A 12,629-nucleotide genomic window follows, 5' to 3' on the forward strand; every position below is an offset into this window, starting at 1 on the left:
CCAAAACATAAATCGAATCTCAACAGTCAGCGATACTTCACGCAAACTTCTCATTCCCATCCCCGCGCTAACTCTTTCTGTGCTATGTTCGCACGCCCGACTCAGTCTGCCGACAGCTCGCCGATTTTGTATAATTTGCTCAAATGCACAATTGAACGCAAGTTGATTGATAGAAAATTGATACAATACAGTATAAATACAGATTATGAATACAGGTTATATCAGTCCTTTGCCTATTCCATTTAGCTTGGGTTGGTTAACATTTCCTTGACCAAACTTCATCAAAGGAGCGTTCCAACAATCAGTGGGTATTTTCATCAAAAATACTTGTCGTAGTTCGTGCTCCTTTGACACAAAATCCGGGTCAGAATCTTCACAGAGACTCCAATCCCAAGCACCTTGTGATCGAGAGATTCTCTCGCCTGAAACCCCTTGCAAACGGGAGACTCCAATTTGATGTGCACGAAGTTCTTGCGGCCGGGGTCCAGGGCCCGCTTAAGGACCCTGGAAGCTCTAGGGTTCTAGATGCTCTCTCATGCTATCCAAGGCTTATTTTTCAACATACAATGATATTAAGTAAGAAATCATTTTAAGCGGGAGACACAGAGCCAGGGTGGGAGAAATTAAATCTCGAGCAGGAGAGCGGGAGATTTTGCAAAAATGGGCTTTCGGCGGGAGATCTCCCGTCGAAAACAGGAGAGTTGGAGTCTCTGTCTTCAATGCAGCATTTGCCGATTGGCCTCATCAATATTACTTTTTGCTAGTTTTTGTTTGAATCACCAGTCATTGAATACTGCCATGTCGATTATACTGCCATTCCTGCCTCCAATTTTTCAACTTAAGGCCACCATTAACAGAGTCTGTAATCCTGTCTGTGCCAGGGACATTGGACAGTGTGTACAATGCTATGGTGTTTTCTGTGCCAATTAGCACTCAATGCACACAAGGGGTTAGGTATTCAGTGCAAAGTGATTGTAAAAAGTCAATATTTCGTGGCACATCTTTATTGCAGACTTGATTGCAAAGTTTTTAACCTTTTATGTTCACAGACACTTCGCTTAATTTGTCCAGCTTTTCCATTAACGTTCAGTTATCAGTAGTCTACAGTAAGCCTTGCTTAATTTGGCCTCGTATAAGTAGAATAATCGCCTAAGTCGAAGGCGTTTTCCAGTCCTCTTCCCTTTATATTCTATTGATTTTGATCCCTCATAAGACAAACTTTCTCAAAGTCGAAGCTATTTCTTCAGTCGAAATAGATTCAACATACATGTAGGCAAGTTTGACTGTATCTGTAAAGTTAGCAAGCCCTCTCAGGTGTAACAATGTGTCTCAGTCCAACAGGAAGGCCATAGTGACACTATAGGGATTAGGTGGATTAGGTAATCTCTATTTATTGACAGTTAGTTTCCATCAGATATCTGTGCCAATTGGTGAAGATTAGCACAGTCAGGATTAAGAAAAGTGAGTACATAAATCATTGTGTAAGTGTTGTCATATAAGGCTTATCTATGGGAAGAATGTGGCGTATGCATTACATGATTGTATCAATTGCAGAATTGTTTGTTTTGATAACAAGTGGAGTGGGTATTGCTGATTGTTGACAGCGGTTGTCAGGTGTGGGCGTGGCACATTATAAGGCACACCTCCTTCTCAGGGTTATTTGCATAAAGATGAATTCAGATGCTGTGTACCTGTAGATATTGCTATGCCATATTTGTTTGTGAGTGTCCTTTTATTCTTTGTGCATGATGTTTAGTGCTTTGGATGTATCGCTCAAGAACCCACATCACCCAAGTCACATTTTAGTCAGAAGTAGCACTTTGCATTTTTTTAGTTTGCTTTTAAATGCTCACACAAAGATTTTAGGAGTGTTTGCATCCTAATGATTTCTTTTTAATTTGTAGACAGATATTTTCAATGCTTTCCTTATGTTGCCAACGGCATTTTTATAATTAATGCCATATCTGGAGACTGGCAAACTTGTTGGTGTATGATGCTATCTAGAATCAACTATAATTTACTATGAGCAAGAACAATGCATGTGATTATTACGGTGTCATTTTTTTTTCTCTGTGTTCTCAAACCTGCAAAGTTTCCCAGATTTAGCAGGAGGCTTTCCGAAAACTTTGATATTTCCTCTATGTGCTAACTAAAGGATATTCCCTACCTCCCGAATTTGGGAAATGTTTTGGCTTATTAGTGAGATGTATTATGTGAGACGCGGTTTATCTCCCTGCTTTTATGGCCCTTGAGAATCCCCCAGATTTGGCTGTGCACATGATAGCGGCCGTGCATTTGTAGGGAAAAGTCCCGTAGGGTTGTAGGTAAGTGTTATCACTAAGATAAGTGCATTACGTCAACTGGAAATGGTTATAAGCTGGACGCACAGTGTAAATTGAGATGATACTGATCGTATGAATACCACAGACCTCCCATCCACTCTGAATTTGGAGGAAAGAATCTCAATCGTGGCCATTCCCAGCTTTTATTTCAGTAGGAGTTTCCTATTTTTCCTGATAATTTTACTACGTACTCCCATGAGAAGTGCTCTTTTTTCCTTACATTTGAGCCAAATCGTCCCTATTTATCACTTAGAAAGTTTGGGATGTCTAAAACCAAGAAACCCTTTCACAGGCTTTCAAGTGGCCCTACTTTTCCTACTTTTTCCTACTTTTTTACTGCTGTCCCTACTTTTCCTACTTTTTTGCTCAAAATCCTGCTTTTTCCTACTTTTTCCTACTTTTTTGGTGAAAAACCCCGCAAAAAAAAAAAAAAAATGTGCAAGGGTACTTGAATAATTTATATTCAGAAATGATTAGTAGACTCTAGTTGCAGATTCTTACTGGTGGGGAGAGCCTCTTCAGCATGAAAGAGGGATAACACACACCAATCAACCACAAGACTGCTGCCAGCCTCAGCTTTTGCTCCTGTGCAGATGTGATTGATCCCACTGATATTGCAGCCTAGGACTTGGAGCAGTGCTCAAGCAGCTCTCATCATCGCTCAAAATTACCAGGCTCTCCCAGGAGCAAAAGTGAGGCTTAGGCAGCAGGGTTGTGAGTACAATAAGATTTACATGTAACATCAAGAGTTCTGGTGAGTATCGACGAAAACTACTCCAAAAAGCCTGCACATGTCCTGACTTATTCCTACTTTTTTTTTTTCTTTATTGCCCTACTTTTTCCCTCTCATGTCCTACTTTTTCCTACTTTTTTAGAGATTTTGTTCCTACTTTATTCCTACTTTTTTACATTATCCCGCTTGAAAGCCTGCTTTCACTAGCAACGTAGCCCTATGAACAGGTAGAGGAGTCGGGGAGTTGTACATCCTATTCATTAAAAGGTTGTGTATCCCTTTTGCAAATGTCACAACATTTTGCATGGTTGAAATGTAATAGCTCCCAATATCGTCTCTATGTAATCTTACAGTAATACACCTCATAGTTCTTGAAACAGAAATGAAAAACTAAACACCAAGAACACTGAGAATGTGCTTCACTTTTGTCCCGAGAGTATCGGTAATTGGATTTTTTTTTCAGGGTCAGAATGAATTCACTGGAAATCTATAGTATTGCTCCCTCTCAATCATAAAGAAGTTTGCAGTTTGATTATTCAGAAGAAAGGTCTTAGATACCTACCTCTACAATATAGGCTACCAGCTTTTGAAAAGAATCTAGCTTTCAGGGTAACAAAAGGAACACAAAAACTTTAAGGATGAAATAGACTCTTTGCATGGATATAGAAAGCTCATTTATTATAAAGGCGACCTTGCTTACGTTGACCCTCGCATAAGTCCAATAATCGCCTAAGTCAGGGTCTTTTCAAATCTTTTAAATCCTTCATAAGTAAAATTTTCTCTAAAAAAGTTGAAGCTATTTCTTCAGTCCAAATAGATTCAACTTGGGCAAGGTTGACTTTGTTTCATATATCTTCTCTTCTTATTGCCATCTTTCAGTTTCATACAGTAGAGTTTGTCTACTGTATAAGAATAGATATCTCATTACCTTATACAAGGGAAACTCGTTTTAACAAGCTGCATGGAACCTCTGAAATTTCCTTGTTATATGGGGGTGCCTCGTTATATCAGGGATGAAAATAAAGGAATGGGACCTGCAGAAATTACTTTGTTATATCTGCTGTCTTGTTATATCTGCTGTCTTGCTATATCAGACCACTATGACGAGATTCAATTGTAGCAAAGAGCAAGCAGGAGAAGTGACAGGACTCCCGCGACATTACACAAGAGATGTCAGAGTGTTTTCTAACAACTTTTACAGAAGATTGATTACGAACAAAATGATATTGGCTACCATTGGGTGGTAGAGACCAAAGCTTTAAATCTAGTAAAGACAGTAAGCTTTAACACAATGTTCAAGACATTTTTGTACATGTATATATTTGTGTGTCAAAACACTTTTGTGTTGTTGTGTTTTTTTTGTATATGTACATATGTAATCTATTCTTGGATGTGAATATACTGCTGTTCTTTTTTTTTCGATGATTTCGTTTTTACTTCTTGTATAAAGAACAAATAAAACTGAGACGACTTCCATTCCTAATAGCAGCTGTACGATGGCTCTTGTTGGTGCTCATTGCTGTTAATTTGTGTGGAAATATGTTAGTCACCTGTGTGCAGGTAATGCTGCAGGATTGTCACAACTTCTGATGGAGTGAACACTTGAGTAATGCATTAATACTTAAACCCTTGAAGCTATTGTAGAGTTTATTCGCAAAAACCGATAAGTCCATATTTGCCAAATGGAGATATTTGCGATTAAAGGTCAAGAAAAATAAAGAGAATAGTAAGAAAATGTTTGCTTCTTTTGACCATAACTTCAAAAATGTACCTTTATATGTAGTGACCAATATATCATTTAAAAGGTATTATTTTGTACTTTATGACTGAGACCGTACTGCAAAATCTTCAAAAATGGACTTATCGGTTTTTGCAAACAAACTCTTCTATTAGAGATCAAAACCCATAACTGTAAACATGGAAAATGAAGTGAGTAAATTTGCATGAGTTTTCTCCATTACTGAACTACAGTATTGCATTGAGTGCAATCCCATGATTAAAAAACAAACAAACAAACAAACAACAAAAAGCAAACAGAAAACAAACAAACAAAAACAAACAAAACAGAACAAAATTCTCTTTGCAACGTAAGTATAAATTAAGTTCTCAAAGATATCATCTCCATCTCTCTGTCCTTAAGTGTTAGGCTATAAATTAAGTCTCAAAATAATGAAAGAAAAAAGTAATGCCCGTCATGAAGAAGTGTCATAATAGAATGCACTGTAGTACGTACAATATAATTAAAGTGAGGGATACATTATGTAGCATAATGTACATGGAGCACACATTATGCAAACTGGATTTTGTATAAAAATATACTGTACGTGGTTTCATCCATGGGACTAAAATCAGTAAGGTTCTTTCAGAGAGGGTTAGAATGAATGTAGCAGTGCAAAAGTTTCTGCTTCTACAGTACAGTATTAGTTGCTTCATAGAGTAGGTAGGCTGGCCTGGTTCAGGTATACAAAATAACTCACGATTTCCATAACGAATTGCGTACAGTACATTGTCATTGCTCACGTAAGCACACACAAAGTAAATCATAATATCCTCACTGCACGAGTCGTGTGATTGCATTATTTGGATTAAAGGGATGTACAATATACAAATAATGAACGTTTATGAGCGCAATAAACAATATTTCTTGAGGTGAAAGATGGAATGATCCATTGAATGGATTAATAATTTAATCTTTCATCGAATGAAATATTCTGTCCATTACAGGAATGAAAAACGTTAAAGGGATCGCACAGTTTTGGTTGAGACCTAATTTCAGGTTTCTAACATTTTTTGGTGAGATAATGAGAAACCTCTTATGAAATATGAAAGAGCATGTAATTCTATGAGGAATTCAACGTTTATTTGGTGAAAATTGGTTTTGAAATGGCTGAGATTCCAAAAAAGAGCGATTCTAATAAAGTGTGGGACCCACACTTTATTACGATCGCTTTGTTTTACTTTGTTTTTGGATGTTTCAGTCATTCCAAACCCGATTTTCATCAAATAAACTTTGAATTCCTCTTAAAATGGTATGCTCTATACTATATCATAAGTGTTTTCTTGGTATCTTGCAAAAAGTTAAAAGCCCAATTCTCATCTCCACCAATACTGTACTATACAAGTGTACCTTTAATTAATTTGTTATAACACCTAAAGTACAAGTAGATCCTTGTTATTTGATGTTTTATTAATTTAGAAACAAGAGAGATATGGTGCGGGATCCGAGATCGAGAGAGTGCTCACTGAGCACTTCACGCAAGGGCGCTTTCGCACACACACTGTAAAATGCAAGTGTTTTGTACTTTTACATGCGTAGTGTGCGGGGCTCTCGGCATGATTGAAATGGAGTTAGTACATGTAATAGTATGGATCCAAGATTGAACGGTTAATGGAGCCACAATTGCATGAATAATGAGGTAATACTATAGGAAAATGGGACAAGTGATCAATAGCAAATAATGAATTTAATGACAAGTATCTTTATACACTAGGTGTTATTTAGTTTAGGTCGAGATTGGGTTTCAGGTTTAGAAACCACATGTGAAATATCAAAGAGATTACAATTCAAAGAGGAAAACAGTGTATTAAAAGTTTGATAGGAATTCGTTTTGAAATGACAGAGATATTCTATTTATATAAAAGAATAGGTCCTTGATACAGACAACTTTGTTTTACTTGATAATTTTGGATCTCAATAATTTCAAAACCAATTTTCATCAAATAAACTTTACACTCCTCTTAGAATTGTAGGTACTACATGTATTTAAAAACCAGTGGCTAAACTGAATAACATATATGTTGTTAACTTTATCTCTTGTGTAGTTTCTGTAACAGAGATGATGAGGTGTTTGTATTTGTTTTTGTTCTGATTTCAATAGGAAATCAGAATTTTCAGATGATGTTGATGCATTGTATAAACATGGAAATAGCAAAAATGTGAACAGACTTGGGAAAAAATAAAAAAAATATCTGAATCAAATCTGCAGAATTACTGTGTAACCTGCACTATTCAAGGCTTGGTACAGGCAGCCTGTGAAGAAATAATGAATACATTGTAGATTATAAATATTCGATCAATCAACCACCACAAGTACACACAATAAGGAAAATAGCCACACTTTTTTCAATACAAGTAAAATTTTTTATTCATTATTATACAAAAGCTTGCACTAAAGAAAAGGGTACATGCTGTTGAAGAGTTAGCAAAAAGAAAGTATTTACAACTATAGATATATTACATTATATATACACACCATGTCAGTATGGCATATCTGTATGCACAATTTACAAAATTTGATCATTGTACGAGCAATTCAACAAATTTGATTATGTGTACAATTCACAAAATAAGATCATTATGCACATACATGAAATACACTTGCAAAACTACTCTACTCCTTTTTTCCCCCTGAGGGAAGATATTTGAGGCATCAAACAATTTCTGCTATTAACATGCCATCTACAACTTGAACTACAACATACATGTCCATGCAGTTATGATGAATTTTGTGCTGACAGTGTCTAGAAATTGTACCTCGACTTGTACATGTATGTTCCTAAGTATGCCTGCATGACATGACTTTTCCTCAACACTGCAGAATGTACTGTATTTAAAACATGTTGACCACACAAATTGTTTTTGAACATATTTCAAAAGGCCATTACTCAAGGTTAAATGTAATCAACATGGTACATCTTTGTAAATATTTAACAGTCAATGCATTTGGACAAGTATTCTATTTCACTGTCAGCAGATGAGTATACAGTTGTCATATCTTTAGTTTACTATTGAAGCTAAACAAAGGAGATGGGGTGTTTATACCTTCAAAATACCTTGTTTAAAAACTGTACGAGGAACAAGTCCAGGAAATGATGGCAGACATTTGATATTAAGCAGAATTTGCCTCGGTTAGAGCAGAGCTGCACACTAACCCATTTTTTCACTGGTCTGACCTGTCTGTCCGACCAGTATGTATCCATTTTTTGTTTTTTTTAAATCGAGCCATTCCTGAAAAAGTTGCTGGACTGACAGTGATTTTCACTGGTCAGGAACTGTTGGACCAGGGCCAGTGTGCAGCGTTGGTTAGAGAAAAAGAAAGAGGGTGAGAGAAGACAATCAAATTAAATAAGTGAATTGAAAACAAGATCCTGTCTCAAACTAAGCCCTACTTCATGAAGATTATACAGTGGAACCTTGTTATAACGAGGTCGGACATACAGCAAGATATTTATAAGGAGATAAACTGCAGGTATAAATCTGTTTATATTTTTTTGTTCTAGTTTTTATCCCTGATATAACAAGATATCTTATATAATGGGGAAATTCCAGTGGTCTCAAACAGCTTGTTATAACGAGGTTCCCCAAACCAGATTTCCAATACTGTATACACCATATATTTTGCAAGGTTTTTATCCAAGTCGGATGCTGCTCATGGTTAATGTTTGAAAATATTAACTCTGATTCCGACATGAATGCAAGGTGCACAATAGCATATCTCTGTTCATTATTGTACTCTGCAATCACAAATATAATCACTCCCAAAATATCAGGGCGTCCCATTTTGAGAAAAAAAAGAAAGAAAGAAAAAAAAAGACTTGCAAAATATATGGCGTATAGAGTATATATCAAAGCAGTTTTTACTGGGTCTCCAGGGGTTAGCTTTAGAAGAAGACTCTACTCGATCAAATCTGAAGTCGAGATGATTGCATGCAATGGATCAATTTGTGTTTGGAATTGCCCCAAATACATAGCAAGAATAGTACCATTGCACACAGAAGCCCGGTGGAACCAGTGCAAACTCTTTGGAAATCGTGAATACCACAATTTAGGAATGAGATAATAACCATCAAGACTCTATCTTATGCACTACTTCATAATTTATAAAAAACATTAAGAAAACTACATGTGACTCACAAGCATAATGCTGTCACCCATATTGTAACAATTCCACACTACAAATAACTAAGATTATGCGACTACAAAAGGCAAGTATCATTGCTATTCATGTACTTTTTAAAAGCATGTTTGCTATATTGTTGAATTTGCAGATACCTACAATGTACTAACCCAGCGATCAACCACTCCATCAAGATACACGAGATAACCTTGGCACAAAAACAAAAAGGGTGCTGACACGTACCTACATCGCTTTTAAGAAAACAAAAAGTCTTATCATCATATTTTGACCTTAAAGTAGAACAGTCCTCATATATAAATTCATATCTTCGACCAAGCTTTTATGATCAGTGATAACTGTCTTCAAGAATGTCTTACTGGATCACAAATCTATGTAAGAAGGACTGACTGAATTTTCACTGGACTACAGAAAATATTTGCTCAGGCACTCAGTCACATGTAAGGTATGATTTCATCCACACTATACCCTGGTCAACATGCATTGATCTGCATCTAGAGAAAAAGCTAGTAATGTACAGTATTTTCCTTTTTTGCTGAACGAGTGAATGTGTACTTTACGTACTACTACTGGCATTTGATTTCTGCATTTTTTCCTACAAATACTATCATTTCAGTTTTGCTCCAATCTAGCAGAGGCATTTCATGATTGCCTAGGGAGTTATTCTAAAAAGCTGAAAGTGTAAGTTTCACAACAATTCACAAGTAACTATAAAACTTGGCAGAATTTGCAAATTGGTGTTGAAACTGAACATGTATTCCTGGTAAGATCCATCCAAATGATGGAATTTCATATCTAGTCTTCTTTTTCTTTTTTTCTTTTTTACATATCTAGTCAGGGTAAAACACAACTACACAAGTATTACTTAATTTATTCCCAGCATTGCACAGTTCATCTGAAGACGAGTGTAACGCCAAGGGAACATATCAATGGCACATGAGGGTGACCTCGCCCACCTACATCAAGGTTTCTAGCTGCAGCGAAGCAGAACATGTGGGATCACGCTTCATCTGAGTGTCTTGATCCCAAGCCAGAGATTATCTGCAGACGGGTTTCACCAATAATCACTTCCTTGCAGTCAGCTCTGCATATCTCTCAAGTCTGGCAAAATTCGCCATCCCAAATTTCACCCCGCGATTGGCACAGATGTCAACTCGCGTTCCTGGAGGAAACCTAGCGGGCGGCCACCGCGGTTGGTGCAGCCGTCGTCGTTGTCGACTTCGCGGCGGCGCTGCCCGGCTTCTTGGCGGTCATCTTCTGTACCATGGTGAGGGCGTAGTCCAGTCGGGTGTTGAGGTCACCCGTGCAGCCGTGCTTCTCCAGGAGGTTGAGGCGGAAGGTGCGGAAGTTGCGCTTCTGGTCGATATACGTGACCGCGCCCATTAGGGGGCAGAGGATGATCTTAGTGTGGTCCTCAAAGAAGTTGATCTGAAATGGTGATTTGGAAATTTTGCTCGGTCAGAATTATGTTCGGTGAAACTGTGATTCAACATTCTCAACAATTCTCACCTTCCAGGTGAATAGGTTCACTGTGTTACAGACACAATATATGAGAAGACTCCATCATGACCAAAACAGTGAAACCTCCCTATTAATTAAAAAAGGTCTGATATTAAAAGCCCTCTTACACAAAGATGGTTTTGCAGATCCCATCTTATTATGTTCCCTTGTTAAAACAAGGTTCCCTGTATCACCTGCAGATACATTCACACATATCACATTTTAACCCGTTGAGGACGGACGAATTTGCTACAACAAATGGTCGCAAGTGGTCGCAAACTTTGGTAGTCTCAGAGAAAAATGGAAGTTACAACCAAAAGGAGGGATTATGCGAAGTTAATTTTGTTGAGGTGCAACATAAACGCATCATTTCATCACCAAAATAATCTCTCTTGTGGGAAAAATGATGAACTAGAAATGTCGCTATGGCAAATGGTATGCCTCCGCCATAATGCATGATTCTCCCAATAGGTGTATTAGTACAATGTCTTCACAATGTGTGACGGACAACCTGAAAATATAATGCCTCCGGCACCACTTCGTGGCGGAGGCATAAAAATCTAGTGTATAGAGTGGAAGAGTGGGACCATCAGCCTGTCTGTAAACTCACCTGGAGTGTGCCATTGCTGAGATGGAGAATGATGGCGCTCTTCGTTCTGAACCATGTTTGTAGGAAGGGAAGTCTTGCCATGCTGTCTGACTCCCGAGGTGTCATAGCCGCTCCCGCCTGCCACGAGAAGAGATCACGATACATTGTAGAATTTTAGCTTTGTTTTCCAGTAATGGCACTCTCTATATACTGTATACGCCATATATTTCTTGAGTCTAAATTTTCGCGAATCGGGAATTCCCGACGATTTCGCGAGTGGTTAAATTCGCGATCGTGGAGTCCTGTACTCAACAGAGAAATGCGTACGTCACATCCACATCGGGATCAAAGTCAATAATTTCGCGAATAGCAACCGACTTGCAAAATTCGCGAAAATAAAAACCTTGCGAAATATTCGGCGTTTACAGTACATGTACCTTCTTTTATGTCTTTGCCTCTTCTTTATCGTCTGATCGAGTGTGGATTCCTATCAAATTATTAACAACTTATTACAATCAATGCCTGGTACAATTTCCTATCAGCTCTTCTGTGGTTATATACATAGTTCTGTCACTAAACCTAAACGTTCTTGTAAGTGATCCATTTTTGGAGGCTTACGTCAGTGAATTTCAGTGTTTGCAGACATGACTTTCACGGCATCTTTTATTAGCGAAGGGCAGCACAAAATGCCAATCAAGTTTCCACACAATAAATTGAACTCCAATGTTTACACAATATACATAAGAAGTAAACCTTCACTACACCTCAAGTTAGAAAGGAAAAGTCACAATTCTTCTTGTTTTGAGTTGTCACTGCGCATAATTATGATCGACAGCGAACAAGCGAGCGCTTGCTGAAGGGTGCTGAATGAAGTCAAAGCTTTTTCCCCTCATACCTTGAGTAGATGTTCACTCATGTAGTTCCTGAAGTATCTCAGCAGGGTGACCTTCTTATGCAGGCCAGGAGTATAGGCCTCCAGGCGGCAGTACTTCTCATTCCCATCGCGTTCTATGTACTCCAGAGTGCTGGTGATTGGAATTGAAAAGGTGTCTTATTGAACACGATGAAAAGCAAAAGCAAAGATGAGACAAATGCAAAATATACAATTCGTATTTTCAAGTGCATCCCGTCACACTCTTTTATATACTCAAGCGTGCTTGTGAAAAGAAAAACAATAAAAACAACGCACAAACAAAACCGAGATGAGACAACTGTGAAATATGCAATCCGTACTTACAAGTGCAACCTGACACAAGTTCTGAAGTTGCTTCAATGGCATTCTATGCTGCCAAGCTTGAAATTCAATAAATACAAACACTTCACATACCCGAAGTATGAGTTCAAGCTCTAACAGCTCTAACAGTTCATGAGCAAACACATGGTTAAAGAAGGAAGAGGAAGAAGAAAAACAAATAAGAAAATTGACTTACTCTCCGTTGGCATGGAGGAGAAGTCTGGTGGAGTCGTTGAAGAGAACACCCACGCTGCCATCACACAGCTGGTATCCCAGGCCATACTTGTCTGAGTAGTCCACCCACTTGCTGACCCAG

The 12,629-nt window shown here is 37.9% G+C and overlaps 1 pseudogene; it reads right to left on the bottom strand.

Moving 5' to 3' along the window:
- Positions 1–10,163: 10,163 nt before the first annotated feature.
- On the bottom strand, positions 10,164–11,244 carry LOC139715003 (serine/threonine-protein kinase PLK1 pseudogene; annotated as a pseudogene).
- Positions 11,245–12,629: the final 1,385 nt, after the last annotated feature.

The sequence above is a fragment of the Diadema antillarum genome, unplaced genomic scaffold (genome assembly GCF_040938485.1).
Source record: "Diadema antillarum isolate AM-2024a unplaced genomic scaffold, OU_Dant_1.0 seq00002619_RagTag, whole genome shotgun sequence".
NCBI lineage: Eukaryota > Metazoa > Echinodermata > Echinoidea > Diadematoida > Diadematidae > Diadema > Diadema antillarum.